The 15,091-nt window shown below is 48.6% G+C and overlaps 1 long non-coding RNA gene across 1 annotated transcript; it reads right to left on the reverse strand.

Moving 5' to 3' along the window:
• Positions 1-5,675: 5,675 nt before the first annotated feature.
• On the reverse strand, positions 5,676-9,135 carry LOC107324132. The gene is made up of 3 exons (XR_001559418.1): positions 9,044-9,135; positions 8,505-8,625; positions 5,676-6,049 (listed from the first exon to the last, which is right to left on the reverse strand). It is a non-coding gene; the product is annotated as an uncharacterized LOC107324132 (long non-coding RNA).
• Between the last annotated feature and the right edge of the window lie 5,956 nt (positions 9,136-15,091).

The raw sequence follows: 15,091 nt of genomic DNA on the forward strand, positions 1-15,091 counted from the left end.
GTCCTGGGGAAAGAAGATGGAACTGAGAGGAGAGCACCTGGAGATGGAGTCTGCAACATCTCCTTTCTAGGGGGGCTCAGGCAGTGCTAAAGAACACAGGGGTGGTTCTCAGGGTGCTGGCATGCAGCTAAACTCAGCAGGTTGAGCTGCTGCAAGACCTTGCAGGAGGGATTTTGTCTGCAGCTGGATCACACCCAGCATTGAGGCTGCTCTGGGCAGCAAGAACTGCAGGGCTGCTTCCAGCCTGGGAATCAGAGCTAATCCACTCTTGTTTCCCAGCCCTGATGTTTTGTGGGTTGATAGTACACAGGTCTGCCCGTGCGTTTGCTTCCCATCACTCATCCAGGGAGCAATGCTACTCACTGCCTGCTGCAAGCTGAGATTTCACATGGGAAAAAAATGCAAGAAGAAGTTCTGCTGCCCTCATTTTGGGGGAAAATCATTGGGTTTTGTGGCTGGGATAGAAGGCAGCAGCCTTGTGAGCTCTGTGCCTCTTGTTTGGACACCCCAGGGATGATTCTGGGGCTGGCAGACGTATTGCCACACAGGATGCTAATATAGAAAGCTCCTCCAAAAACATGGTGTAATTTCCTCTTTTTACCTTTCTGTTCAGAAAAAGCAGAGGAAATGGTGTGTGTAACTATGTCACTGCAGGGGCTGATCTTTGTCTACACCACACATGTTGCAGGCACTTGCCTGTCTGTGGGAGAAGCTGCTGTTCTCATGGCATGGCATGGTGCAGGAGCAGCAGCACACTGTGCATGGTGACTTTGCTGGTAACTTCATTCTGGGGCTCTGTTGTCCAAGTCTGAAAATGCCACAAGAATGCAATCTTCATGCAGTGTTTGTTTGTTTGGTTTGTTTGATACTGTCCTTTGCAAATAGTAATAATAATAGTAAGAGCCCTTTTGCTTTGCCTGCATGAGGCTGGGACTCTGCTCCATGCACGCACGCTTCCTCCCCCCCCATCCCTTTCCAAACCAGCCTTGGAAAAGACCAAAATCACAGAATTAGCCAAGTTAATCAGGTGAGCTTCTGACGCACCTCATTTATCTTTCTTTCAAGGCTGAGCCTGGGAGACCCAAAAATGGGATTAAGTGCAGCGATAAACAAAAGATCCCAGACGGCCCAGAGATTTGTGGGTTTTCCCCTGGTCTGAACTCTGGGCTGTGCAGCCCAACATTTGCTTTTTATTTCTGAAGAAGAGGAAGTGACGGAATTGGGCTTTGTGCCACACTTCGGTGACCGACTGATACAGCCTGTGTGAGAGGGGACGAAGGTCAGGCAAGGTGATGACTGCGGCTCTGCTCCATGCTGGGAATAGAAGAAGGGTTTTCTCCACTCTGCTTCTGCTCCTCCCTGCATTCCCCTAACTGGCAAGGCAAGGAGCTCACTGCAGGCTCATACAGGGCTCAGGGTTAGGGGGAAAGCAGAGGAGGATGCTGCAGCTCTCACAGGCTGCCTGCAGACACCAGTGGCTGCATCCATCCATCACCCCGGCCCCCGTGTGCAATCCATCACTTGCAGGAGCCCTCTCCACCAGCAGCATCCTCCTGAAGCCTCGCAGACACACAGCTCACCCCTCTCCCCCCACTCTGTGACCTTAATTCGGCCAAAACTGTGTTTGCTGCTAAAGAAAAGAATTCCTTTCCTTGCAAACTTTCCCACCACTTTTTGCTATTGGTGTTCATTTGGGTGCTGGGGAGCTGCTGGCTGCACTGAACATAAGCATCAAGGCAGAGCTGTTATGTGTCTGGAGGTTATCACATCAAATGGAAACTCATCCCAACCCTATCCTGCAGTCCTTATGGTTTAGGGATAAGTGAAAGCCCTGTGAGAGGATTATGAGATACAAAGACAGAGGGGATCGAAGCCATGGAGCAGTTTTCTCCTTTCACATTTGGCTTTTTTTCCCCCAGATGAAATATGGTCCTTCATCTGGAATTTCCTGAGAGGAGCACAGAAACCCGCAGTCATGGTTCGAAAAATGACAATTAATCTCTTTAGTTCCATATTTTGAAGGAAAAGCTGTTTTGCTGGATTTTTCAGATGATTCATTAAAAAAGAAAAAAAGAAAAAGACAAGAAAAGGAAAGAAAGAAATTCCACATGGGCAGCAACAGCATCTCTCCAATTCTGGCTATTAGATCCTGAGAGCTGCAGCCTTAGCCCTGGTGCTCCTAAAGCAGCAGCCATGGGGTTATGTTTCTCCTCCCTTGCTGAGGGTTTGGGCTTCACCCCTGGCAGTAGAAATGGGGTTGGAAGGCTTTGTAATAGTGCATTGCCTCTGTGCTGCTCTGGCCCCAAAATCCACCTCAGAGAGCTTTGCTGTCAGTATGGATACACACTAAATCCTCCACTTAGGCAAAACAAGCACAGTGCAGGGGAGAAAATGTTGGGGTTCCTTTCAGCATGATCACAGCTCTCCATGCAATCAGATCCCTTTGCTTTAGATTGGTGATTTCAACTTCAGCTTGTTTTAAAGGAGCCTTGGCTTGTGTACCCAACCCAAAAGGAAGGAGAGGCATCTCCACCCCTGCAGCCACTAGATGGTGCCAAGAGAAAGAACGTGGGAGGAATAGGGGGGAAGGAAAAGGAGGGTACCCAAAAATCCCCTGCCTCCCAAAAGCCACGGGGTGAGGGATATCAGCAGGTAATGATGTGATGCATGGAAAGAGAGAGATTTCTGCACCATTGCAAAGGAAAGGTGTGCAGGGATGGGAGCTGGAGGTTGTGTGTGGAAAAAGGGTTTGGGTTTGGGATGTGGTTCTATGACATGGATGCACTGGGTGGGCCTGCAGGTATATCACAGCCTCCTTGCCCTGTGTGGGGTTTAGAAGGGTTTGGGGAACATCTCAGTTGTACCTCCAGATCACAAGGAAACACCCTTTGGCTTTGATTCAATGAAAGCTAGAAGTATGAAATAGAAACCTCCAAAGCCAAGTGAAGTTTCTCTGTATCTGTCAGCCTGCTCAGTTCACCCATCTGTGCCAGGTCGTATGACTTTGGTTTGAGTCTCACACTATTTCTGGTTCTCCCGACTGCTCTGATTCCAGGAATCTCATGTGTGATAGAGATGAGTCTCAGCTTTCTTTATTTCTTAGTTTAGGAGGTTTCTAGACCTGTCTGAGCTGGCTTCATCTCAAAAACATGACCTGAGGCGTGCTGCCGTGATCACGCCTGGCATCCTCCTCCTCCTCACCTCTCCATCACTGGGAGCCAGCTGCAGCGTGTAGGAGAAAATGCCCCTGTCACGGCTCTCTGCGCTGTGTTATTGTTAGTGTTACATTACAAATCCCGTTTCCATGCTGAGGTCCCGGGGGGGTCATAAACAGGGGAGGTCAGGACCCTGCCAATAAACAGGCCCCCAGCCCCAGGGCGGCCTCCCTGCTGTGCTGCAGACAGCATTTACCTCCAACACCCCAGCCCTGCATCCCAGCCACGCAGCATCCTCACCACGCAGCTCAGATTGCCCCCAAATCCCCTTCAAGAACAGCACAGCAGCCATGCAGGATGGCTGGCATTGCTTCCAACCGCTTGCAGCTCAATCTATAATTAACCACCTTGTGGAGACGCAGCTTTTAAAAATAGGCACGAGCAGGAATTGTTTCCCCTCTTCATTAGTGTATGTGTTTGGCTGCTGTTGCTTAGTGGCAGCTTCAGCCAAGCATTGTTGTCTAGAGCAGATTCGGTGCACAGCTTGGCGGTGAGTCGTAGGTGTGGAACGTGCTCACGGGTGCAAAAATATCTTAAAATCACGTGGATGGAAGCTCAGTGACAATACTTTGGGCCGGTCCTTCATGCACACTGTGGGGTTGGTTTGCTCTCCTGCTGGTACATGGGGTTTGGAGAGCATCCTGGTTGGAACCAGGTTTCTCTTCTACCAAAGCACTTGCAAACCCAAGTAGCAGCCAGGAAAAGGTTAACACAAAGATTCCTGGAGGTGTAATGCGATAAGGTCCCATCTGATCCCATTAGGAAGATGCACAACAGCTGATGGGGCAAATACTGGGAACTTTGTAGCCTGCAAATGCCCCCTCACTCTCCTTCATCAGGCAGCATTAGGCTGCTTGGGGAGAATGTAAGAGCAGGAGGGAGAGAGGATGATGTTTTCCATTGGCAACAATGGGGCTAATATGTGTTTGCATGTTTCTACTAAGATGAACACTTTTGAAGAGTAAATAATAAGTATAATTGCCCCCTTCATGGACTAACAGCACCAAAAAGCCTCTGGGGAATGAAGGTTTGGGGGGTCGCAGTGGCATCTCCATAACCAATCTCAGCTCCTCCCTCCTCACCATGCTGTGACCACTGGAGGCTTCTTTTCCTCTCCATCATGTTTAGACAGCTGAGAAGATGGTTTTGTTGAAAAGAGCAGTTTATGCAGGAAGCCATGAGGATATTGGCAGCAGGTAAATCAATGGATCACCTGGGGAGCAGAAATAAAACCCCCCAATAAGTCACAGATTTCATGAAGATTGTACAGCACGAAGCATTGAGGTTTCAGGATGATTTAGGAGCTCAAACACCACTCAGATCTGTACTTTTGCTCCAAAGGCAATGAGGGCTTTTGTAAAATCTCCCACCCACATGCCATGGGAGGGTTTCGGGGCGGTGGTGGCACTTGGCTGCCCAGGTCCAAGAGGTTTTCTTTGATGGTGCTTCTGCAAACCCTGGGAGCAGCTTGCTGCAAGCCTGCAGTCTGAAAGGTGCTCCTGAGTCATACGTTCTGAAACCACGCTGCAGGTAATGTGCTAACACCAGAAAAAAAAAGGGGGGGGGAGGGGGGGGGGAAGGTGGAGAATAAAAAGAGAAGAAAGCAAAGCTCGTCTGCACAGATGTGCTCCAGTATCATTGCAATGTGGGGCTGGCCAAGACTGAAGCTCCGGCCATTGCAAACTTCTGCTGCAGGCTGAATGTTCTCAGTTTGGTGCACCTCATGTGTGTCTCATCCACGTGCACCTAAAGGAGCTGGTAAGCCAGCAGGGGACCCACATATCTTAAAACACTGGGCCATCACGTTGTTAATGCTCAGCATCAAACCTCCCTCCTGTGCTGTGCCTCTCTGAAAGTCACACAGATGCAGCACAGAGATTGCTGCTGCTCTGCCCATGCCGGGGTTCTGAGTGTTGCCATGAACACCCAAAAAACTGAGGCAAACAGCTCAGTGACTCAGAGTTACGTGTGGGGTTGGTTTCATGTCCACGTGAAATGAGCTCCCCGTCTCACTTCTGCTCGGTTGGGAGCGGCCCATTGTAAAGGCAGCAGCATATTGCTTCAGTTTGCTTGATTTTTTGTTGTGCAGGCAGCTCACCCAGGAGCTGAGCAGTATTTGCAATCAAGATAAAGGGCTGCAGAGCAACAGAGCCCCCGCAATAGGAAAAACAAAATAAATAGGCACAGAACCGCAGCCGTTGGGTGGCAAGGCACAGGGTGGTGGTGGCAATGCTCAGTGCTTGTAGCTGCTACACAATGGGGAAAAATGGGGCATGACAACCTCAGGGCAGAAAATGGCTTCATGGGCTCCAAGTTCGCACTCCAGATCGTGGTTGGAAATAGGGATGCGCCCCTGTGGCAGATCGATGCAAATAGGCCAAGAGGGGCTGAGGTCAGAGAAGAGAGCACTGGAGTCTTGGTGGCAATCAGCTTTTGGAGGTGGATTTTAATCCATTTGTAGATCAAAGCCTTTAATTGCATCATTTTGCAGGACAGTAATAGCTAATGGGAAAGGGTAAATATCGCTTGCAGGTGTCAGGAGATAAAGTAGGGGAAATCACAGACATTTCACCCACCAAACACCCACATCTCCCCCACCCCAACTGGCAGCAGCAGGTATGGGAATAGGGAGAGCAAAGTGTCTGAGACTAAATATTGTTTAAAACCAAGGCCTGCTGCAATTAATCCATGTGCTCTTACATAAACAGTCTCCCTCCTATCCTTGTCTGCAATCCTTTCTTTTCTTTCTTTGGGGGGAAGGTTGTGTATTTGCTGCCCAGGAAAACCCTTGTAGCATCCCTGATAGGTCCGTGCAGTGCTGGTGGTACAGGTGGCTGTAAACACAAACATAAAGCTGTTGCAAGTGGTCCTTGGCAACTGTGAAGGTCAAGAGATGCTTTGCAATGGTGAAAAAGCACCATTTACTGCAATAGAGAAACTGGGACGCAAGGACATGCTTGCTCATTTATAGCAGCATCTCACACTTATTGGAGGGTCTGGGATGCTGTTCTCATGGCTTTGGTGAGGGGTTGGTGAGCAAAACTGGTCAGAAAATGGTTTTGCATCCAGGGAAATTTTGAGTGAAAGTGAGTCAGGGAGGAAACGTGCTGAAAAAGGTCAAATTAATCTCCAAAAACGCAGACAATCCTGTGCTTTGACAAAGTTACCCTTTTCAAAAGGAAGCTGATATTTTCCTCTGCGTGATGGTGTGTTCTCCATTAAAGAGAAGCTGCCTTAGTGGAAACTGTTCCAGCATCCTAAAAAACATCACATAGAGGTGCTCAAGCAGAAAGAAATCCCCTCAAACCCCAAACAGGGAAAAGAAAAAAGGGAAGAGTTCTGTTAAACCTAAAGATATCACAGGTTTTGGGTGTGAAACAGCCAAAACAGGTGAACAACACCCACATCCCCACAAGACAGAGCCCTCCTGGCAGCACCTGAAGCCTCCACTGAAAACAAACTCTCTTTTTTTTGCTTTGATTCCCCAAATCAGGCTTCATTTTTAACCTCTTCAGAAACCAAAACCCTCCAGGATCAGATACACCGAAGCCTTCTATCTTTTGGGTTTATTTTTAATGGGAAGTTGGAAGGGAAGAAACCAATCCCAGCCGCAATCTGCGCTCAATAAAATCCCAATTTTCCACCGCTGCAGAATGGATTCTGTACAGCCACAGAGGTTTTCCCCCCTCTATGAGAAAACATTCATAGCTGCAGAAGACAGGAGTGGTGCAGGCTCGGTTCAGTTCAAATACCAACAAAGAAGTAAAGCTCCTCCACCTTCCTCAGCCCATTTTGCCAGTGGTGAGCAGCCAGAGAACCCTGCTGGCTGGGATTTCACCTCCCTCCCACCCTTGCACATAGAGCTGTGGTTTGTTAATGAAGCTTTTCAGTAATTGTACCCCCACCTCACGCTGCTGTAACCTCCACCAGTCTCTAAATGAACGGGCTCAGCTCTTTTGATCCCCATTTTGCCTCCAGCTCCATCCCCCAGCCCCAAACTTCCTCCTCTCTGCCTCGTAAAAGGATTTCTCCCCAAGAAACATGGTTGCTGTTTTACTGATGGGGTCAGGACCTTTCCTTTTTTTTGGTTTTATAGCCCGCTGGGGAGCAAGGCTTTCCATAGGGGGAGATATGTAATATAATCCCAAAATAACAGTGCAGTGCCCCATGCACAGAGGAGGGACCAAAACACCCATCCCATGGTGCAGGACCAGCATCACACATGGCCATTAGGAACATTTATATGCATATATGCATGTGTATTTAACCCAAAGCCACTGTTCCTTTGTGCTACTCCTAAGATGGAACCTCTCCCAGTTTCCTCCAGCTTATAAGAACCAATCTGTGCTTGTCCTTACTGTAGAGGGGCTGCTGGCATTGATGGGGGTCTAGCTCCCACTTCCCTTATACATGCAAACAGAACCTGCATCAGACACTCATTCAAGGGCATACACTGGTGTTTCTCCCCCGTGGAGTGGCTGCTTGCCACAGGAGCACTATGGAGCGGAATATAGAAGTACCAAAAGGAACCTCAGGTTACCAGGTCCACGGACACACTCATCTGGGTAGCACTGACTCAGCCTGAGATGCCAGCCTGCAGAAGTGGGTGTGCTGGCAAACCCACCCCAAACATGCCCATCTCAACAGCTCTTCCCTTTTTCTCATTTATCACTAGTCTTGGTTCCCACCCTTCCTCCCTTCCAAAAGAGGGGAAGCCTATAAAGGCACAGTGCCCTTCAGTACTTCAGCTGTTTGCCTCTTGCTGCGTTTGGCCCAGCCACCTTTTCATTCACCTGTAATCATCATTACTACCAATATTATTCTTAGCATCACCCAGGCCAATGGTGAAAGGCATGAGAGAGCATTGCTTAAGCTGAGAACTCAATATGGAGAGGAGGTTTCCCTTAAATCTATCCCGAGATCCCTGGATATCCATCTTAACACCCTTGTTTTACTGCACTCAACAAACAAAGCCCAAACACCTACAGACGCTGCTTTTCCAGCAACCTTTTCCCATCCTCCCCTTTGTTAAAATGTTTGCTGTTTCCAGCATGGCCAGGAAATCAAATTAAACGTTTTTCCCTCGCAACCAAATAAACATCAGCTTATTTTAGAAACACAGCTTGGAAAGAAACACGTAAGCTCTTCCCAAATCCCCTGTCCCTCCCCAGCTCCCTGATAAGACCCCTGTGACATTATATGCTTCACAAACACTAATGGAAGGAGCAAATGGTAGAGAAAGGCATGAGTCCCCCATTGCCTTGATGTCCTCACAACACATCAGCCCACCTTTGTCTTTCAAAAGGGCTTTTCAGTTTTGAAATGAATGTCTGTATATGTTCCTCAGTTCCAAAGAGGGAAAGGGAGGGTTTCAACCAAGTGGATTCACTGCTCCTTCCATAGGTGTGTTCTAAGAAGAATGAAAAGGAGAAAAAACAGGAGAAATTGGGATTTTTCTCCTCATCTTGTTACAAATAATGGGGAAAATACTGACCGGTTGTTATTTTCATGGGAAAAAAGGGTGGGCTCAGCACAACACGCACCACTAGAGGGCTCAGAAAGTGCTTTTGAGTGATGCTGGAGCCATCCTCCACAGTCACCTTAAAAACAGCATCACCCACACCCTCCAGAAAGTTAGAGCTAAAAAAAACCAGTGAGAATAAACGATCAGAAAAGAGCCAACATTAAAAAGGCACCAGTGGTTATTTGGTATTTCACTATGAGACTCCCAGAAGTTCGTAACTTTGTATCACCAAGTGCTCATGCACTTCTGTTGGGACATTTACACCTATCTATGATGTGTACTCCAGCTATATCAGCACACCCACCTACGCTTGCTCTATTGGCACAAGCATTGAGCCACAGCAGCCCCAGGCTGAGCTTTGCCATGTGTGTCCCATCGGCTCCAGGCTGCTGTGGCCAAAAATTGATAATTATTTCTCTTGGGCTTTTTAAATTGCTTTTCCACATTCCTCTCCACAGCGTAAAAGGGAGCAGCTTTTCCTGGAATTATGCCATTTGTGATATTTAGCTGCCCATTCTCTTATGGAGAATAGATGATGACTTTCATGTTAAGGGGAAAAAACAGAGGTGGATAGACATTTTTCTTCCAAAAAAGGGGAAAAACTCTGAGCTTGGGCTCATCCCACTGCCCACCTCTGCACGGATCTGAGCAAATTCCTTGACTTCCATCCACAAGCATCTCCCCAGGGCGCTGGGTCATTACTTGCTGCAATTAAATTGCCTTCAGCCTAGTCTGTATTGATTGCAGCACATTGCAGGCCCTGAGCAGAATCTAAATCTAGATCTAAATCTCCACATCCTTGGGGTGGGGAGGCTCTGAGATGTGACCCTATTTCTGCATGCTCTTATGTTTCTGCAGCACCAAATTGGTGCAGAGGACACTGTTTTGCCCCAAATTCCTCCCAGACTTCTGGGCTCTGGACAACCCCCTTAAACCACTCCTTGACACCACAGGAGCTGAGACCTGTTGTTTTTTCATTTGCAGTGAGGTCCCTAAGTGCCGTCTCCTGTTAATTGCCATCTCCTGAAGCTGCACCTCCAACCCCCTCCCAAATTAACCCCATCACTCGGCTCAGTCCTGAGGGATCTGAGGCATTAACAGCGAGCAATGCCTCCTCCAAGACACCATTAAGACAGAGAGCTGGGAAATGCAATCTCTAATAGGGGCAGTAATGAGGAGAGTGGGGGGAGGGGGTGAGAATGGATGTCTATGTCCTGGAGGAGGATGACACACGAACTCTGAGCAGAGCTTCCACCATGCAAAGCCTATACGCTAAAGCAATGATCCCATCCCAGCCCCTTACTCAAATAATGAGATCCCAGCACCAAACTGAGTTTTCAACAGTACTTCTCAGACAAATAGAAGAGGTTAGAGAGCAGAAGGACATCAAATTGTTGGAGGGTGTGCAGAGGAAGGCTACAGTGATGGGGAAGAGCCTAGAGGGCAAAGCATATGAGGGGCAGCCTAAGTCCCGTGGTTGGTTTGGCTCAGAGAGGAGGAGGCAGAGGGGAGGCATCATGGCAGCCCACAGGGTTCACAGATAACGGTGATGTTTCCTGCAATTCTGGCCATGCCCTGACCTGGTTTTGCTATCGAGCGAGGCTGTGGCTGCCACTGACCTTCTCTGCATGCTGCCCGGCAGGCAGGCAGCCTCCCCTCCCCTCCCTGCTTTGTCTACCCATGGTGTTCACTTCCTTTGACGTCTTTGGGATGAGTGCGGAGCAGAGGTGGCTTTGTGGGGTGGGTCAGGTGGTTTTGCAGCCTCCTGAATCATAGCAGCAATTCCTTCAGGAATTGTGGCAACGCGGGGAGATAACCCAAGGAAATGCTGGATCAGGACAGAAATCTGCCTGCTTCCCTCCAGCACCACCATGCTGAGATAACCACATTGCTCATCAGCAGCTCCATGCTGCCAGACACCCTTATTTCATCACATGGATCTGAGATCCTGGCTGTCCACACAACCAACCCTGCCAGGTGCCCTAAAGATGCTCAGCCAATTTCCAACAAAATCCTCCATCAGAATGGGGTATGTGAGGGAGCAGCCTGTGCAGTGGGGTTGTATGAAGGCTTTCGTACCTCACTTTATCCCCTGGTGCCCCAAACACCATGTATAGGCTGTCCTCTCCTCCGTCCACAGGTATCTTAAATCATCCCTGCTCACTTTCTCCTATCCCACCACAGCAAATCACCATCCCATCCATGTTTGCAAATGGGAGTGGAAACCCAGAGCTGGCAATGGATGATCCCACTGCCAACCCTCAACTACACTATGCCATGCTGCAAAGAAAGCAGCTCAGCTGCTGCAGTTTCCCTCTCCTAACAAACTAACAAAACCCTTACAACCCCCAGACACCTGGAGCTGAGCTGCAGGGCAGTGTTAGCAGCCAGCTCAGTGGCCTTGGCTCATCCCTGCCGGCCTCTTCCCCCCTCCCTGTCCCTATTGTTCACAGGGCCCGGCCCTGACCCATGTATTTATAACCCCCCTTTTCCGGCACAGCATTGTGTGCACCCCACGTCCTGGATGAGCCGGGGCTCAACTCCACGCTTCCTCGCCTTCCTGTTTACGGGGCTCAGGAGGAGCCAGCCCTGCCCACTCCTCAGCTGCCTCGTAAAACCTTCTCTCTACTGGAAGGATACAGAGATGGCTCTGGACAACACTTCAGTACCCTGAAATTTGGAGGAGGGTGAGTGGGGAGGGAGATGCTATTGCCCAATTGCAAACAGGGCATGAACACAGCTGGCTTGCAAACCCTAATGGGTTTTCTTGTCCCAAAGCAGAGGTAAAATGAGTCCCTGCTGATGACAAAGCATCTCCAGCATTGCATCTATCTCCTGAACCAAACTTTGTTGGGCTGTATTTCCTCCAGTATACATGCACATCACACCAGGCTGTGTAACAGGGCTGTCTCAAGTCCCTTTACCTCTGTGTAATGCTGTATAACCCCAACACAAAACCCAGGCTCAGATTTGGGCACCAAACTGTATAGGGTGGAACCCTATTGGTTCCAAACACACAGCCATCCCTCAACTAAGGCAAGGTTTGTACTCATTGTTTATTAGGAGAAAAATATTATCTACGCTCTTTGCACTGATACCATCAGCAAAACCATTTCTTACAACAGGAGGGACCTTTTGCCCGAATACCTTTTATTATTCAGAAGGCAATTCAGCAGTACAGGCAAAGGGATTGTGTTTGCCAAGAGAGCAGGCAGGCAGTTCCCCACAGTGACCTCCATGATAAAGCCAGTCCCAAACAGGACAGGGCTCGGACATCTCCTGTCCCCACTGCCATCCTCTCAGCACTGCACTAAGGGATGATTTATCCCCAGTTTGCCCCCCCCTTATTTTTTACTAAACATTAACCCCAGCACGTGCAAATCAGACCCACCCTGTGCATTGCACAGCCACAACCATCAGCAAGGTCTGCTCCTACCACGCAGCAGGAATTAAACAAAGCAAAACAAGAAACCTCCCAGCCTTAATCTCACCCTTGCAAAAGCTGGGTGGAGCGAATGCTCCAGGAAGCCCCCATTCAAAACCATTCATTAGTCAAGTGCTGTATAAATAATTATCTTTGCGGCTGGATGACGCTTCCCCAGCTCACAACCTCCAGGTCCAGATGGGGACGTCACTCTCCATGTCCAGTCATAGCTGGAGGAACACTGGAAGCTTTTTCCCTTCCAACGTGCAAACAGCAGCATGCAAACAATAGCCTGGCGTCAGCAGACACAGCTGGGGCAGCCCCGGTCTTGCTACCATTTGCAATGCTGCAAGGTTTGTTTTTTCCCCCCTATTTCCCAGCCACCAGTAGAGCATCCCTCCCTGAAACCCCACCTGGAGCCATCAGCTGGGAGAGACTCGTGACCCCCCCAGATGTTGCTGCACATTTATTCTTTGTCTGGCTGTGACAACAGGTGAATGTGTTTCCATATGTTTCCTACCCAGAGCTGGGACCATAGGCTTGGCATAGCACAATGATCCATGTGACAAGTAGCACTTCTTTAACACCATGTTGCCCTGTAATGCCTTAATTGTGGTAACAAAGTAGCCTGCAGATGGATGCTACGAGCCATCAGCAATCCATTGCAAAGCTCTTTGGGATGGGATGGACTAAATGTGTAGGCTGACAGAGAGCTCCTGCAGAGAGGAGAGGTTGTCTGGGTTGTTTTCCAGTATTTCCTTCTGTTTGCCAGCGCGCTTTGAATATTGGATGGATACAAACAGGACCTTGAGGTTCTCCCCTAGCAGAGTTAACCCCTTCCAGAGGTGGGAGTGTGTGTAGCACTGCCCAGCCTTTGCATATAGGAGATGTGATCTGCCTATGTGGATAAAAGCAGGTAATAAGAACAATTAATAAGAGCAAAAGATGCTCTGGAAAGAAAGAAAAAGAGAAATTAAGATATAATGCAATGCTCTGAATAGCTCTGTGGGTTGGAAGATGTCGGGATAAACCTCAGAAAGAAAGAGCCCAGATGGAAACAAGAGGTTAATTTGGGAGGTACAGGATGAATTTCCTAGGCAGGTCTCACTTGTGCATTGTATCCTCTAAAGCCTATAAATCTATTAACTCTGGACTGCTAAGCTAATTACAGCTGGTTACACTTCCAGCTAATAAAATATTTGTCATGTTTAAGGCACGTGGGAGTTTTTCTTCAGCTTAACCAAATCACCCTGACAATTCCTTGAACTAAAGAGATTCCCAGCAGTATTTTTGCCAGAGGTTGGAAAAATCAGATTATGTGCAATGATGAAAAGGAGCTCTCAGGCAGCTTTCCCAGCCATAGCACACAGCAGCAATGCATGCACCATTCCAGCATCACTCCTCTCAATAACCCAATACCAAGGACTGAGGTGCATGGATCAACACACTGTGACCCCTCAAACACTTGGGTTCCAGAGGGTTCGACATTTGGGCTTCATCCCAAGGCCAATTTGGCATGATTTGTGCTCATGTCCTGAGCAGTCTGGGAGGATTCAAGTTCACCTTGCTGCTTCTTTGGTTCATCTCTCGGGACACTTCTTGGTACATGTTTAATTCAGCAAAGGAGAATAAGCCTTTTGAACACATTTCTGCATCTAAAGGCAGATTTAATTCTATCTTCTTCTTCTTTTTTTTTTTTCCTTCTACCCCTTATTTTTTAATGGACTTAATAAAAGAGGAAATGTATTAGCCAAGTCCAGCCCATGTGCTTTTAATAACTCAATTTAATTAACATCCCCCAAACTGTCTTATTAAAACTAAATTAAATCCTTATTTGAGATCTTTAATAGATCACACAGACTTTGTGCAGAGACAACTGCAGCTGTGGGAGTGCCAGAACAGGGAGTGGAGCTTTGCCTTGCTCACCACGCAGCCAGGAGAACCACTGCTAACTCACCGGGAAGGGGGCAGAGATGGGCAGCAGCCTGAAAAGAAGTAAGATTTGGTTCTGCAAGGGATTATGCATAATTTTAAAGGCACCCCACACAGGAAAGGAATTCGGTTTTGGGTTTTGCTGGAAACATTGGTGCCGTTTGCTGGGTCCTCCAAGGCTCCAGTACTTCACTCCCTATCTCACCTCTCTGTGTCCTTTTCTCTTTACCTCCATTTTTCTTTTGGCTTCTGTTTCCTTTTCCATGTGTTGGGTTTTGGTTTTTTTTGCCACTTTGTGCCTTTCTCCCTCACCTCACCCAATTTTGGTGAATGTCTGGTCCAGTGCTTCTCATCTCATTTTCCCAGCAGCACCTCCAGAGCCAGAGAGCCAATGGAGGCAGCGTCTGCTTTCCATCACACCTGCCAGGCAGGGCTTAGATCTCCTCCAGTTTAAGACATGTCGGTGCATTAAATATATCCAACCAGATTAAAACCATGTTCAGACAGGGCTGGCTCGCGGCCGCCGTGGCCCGGTGGGTTGGAGTTCAAAGGAGCTTGTTGGGGGCGATGGCCTGAGATTGCACAGCGCCTGCTGAGGATGCTTTGGGCAGACAGATGGATTGAAATCACTCACTGGGGGTTTTAATGATGGGGTTTTATTTGGCATCTACCGGCTCTAGTTGACCACTGAGGTTGTGCCGAGTGCACAAACTCTGGATGGATGGGGTTGGTAGCAAGGCTCAGCTGCTGTACTCACTACAGGCACCTGAAATGGTGGGGATGGGCTGCCCCAGCATCAGCATGGGAGATGACTCAACTAAACGCAGAGAGCACTGTGCAAAACAGTGGATGCAAAGATCACAGAGCTTGGAGACAGTCACGAATGTGGGCACAGATCCCTTAAATCCAGCTGGCCAAGAGGTCAGTGCTCAGAGGGGCTGTGGATTCTCTCTCTGGGGCCAGCAGTGCTCAGTCACAGCCTGCATTCCCTGGGCA

The sequence above is a fragment of the Coturnix japonica genome, chromosome 24 (assembly GCF_001577835.2).
Source record: "Coturnix japonica isolate 7356 chromosome 24, Coturnix japonica 2.1, whole genome shotgun sequence".
Classification (NCBI taxonomy): Eukaryota; Metazoa; Chordata; class Aves; order Galliformes; family Phasianidae; genus Coturnix; species Coturnix japonica.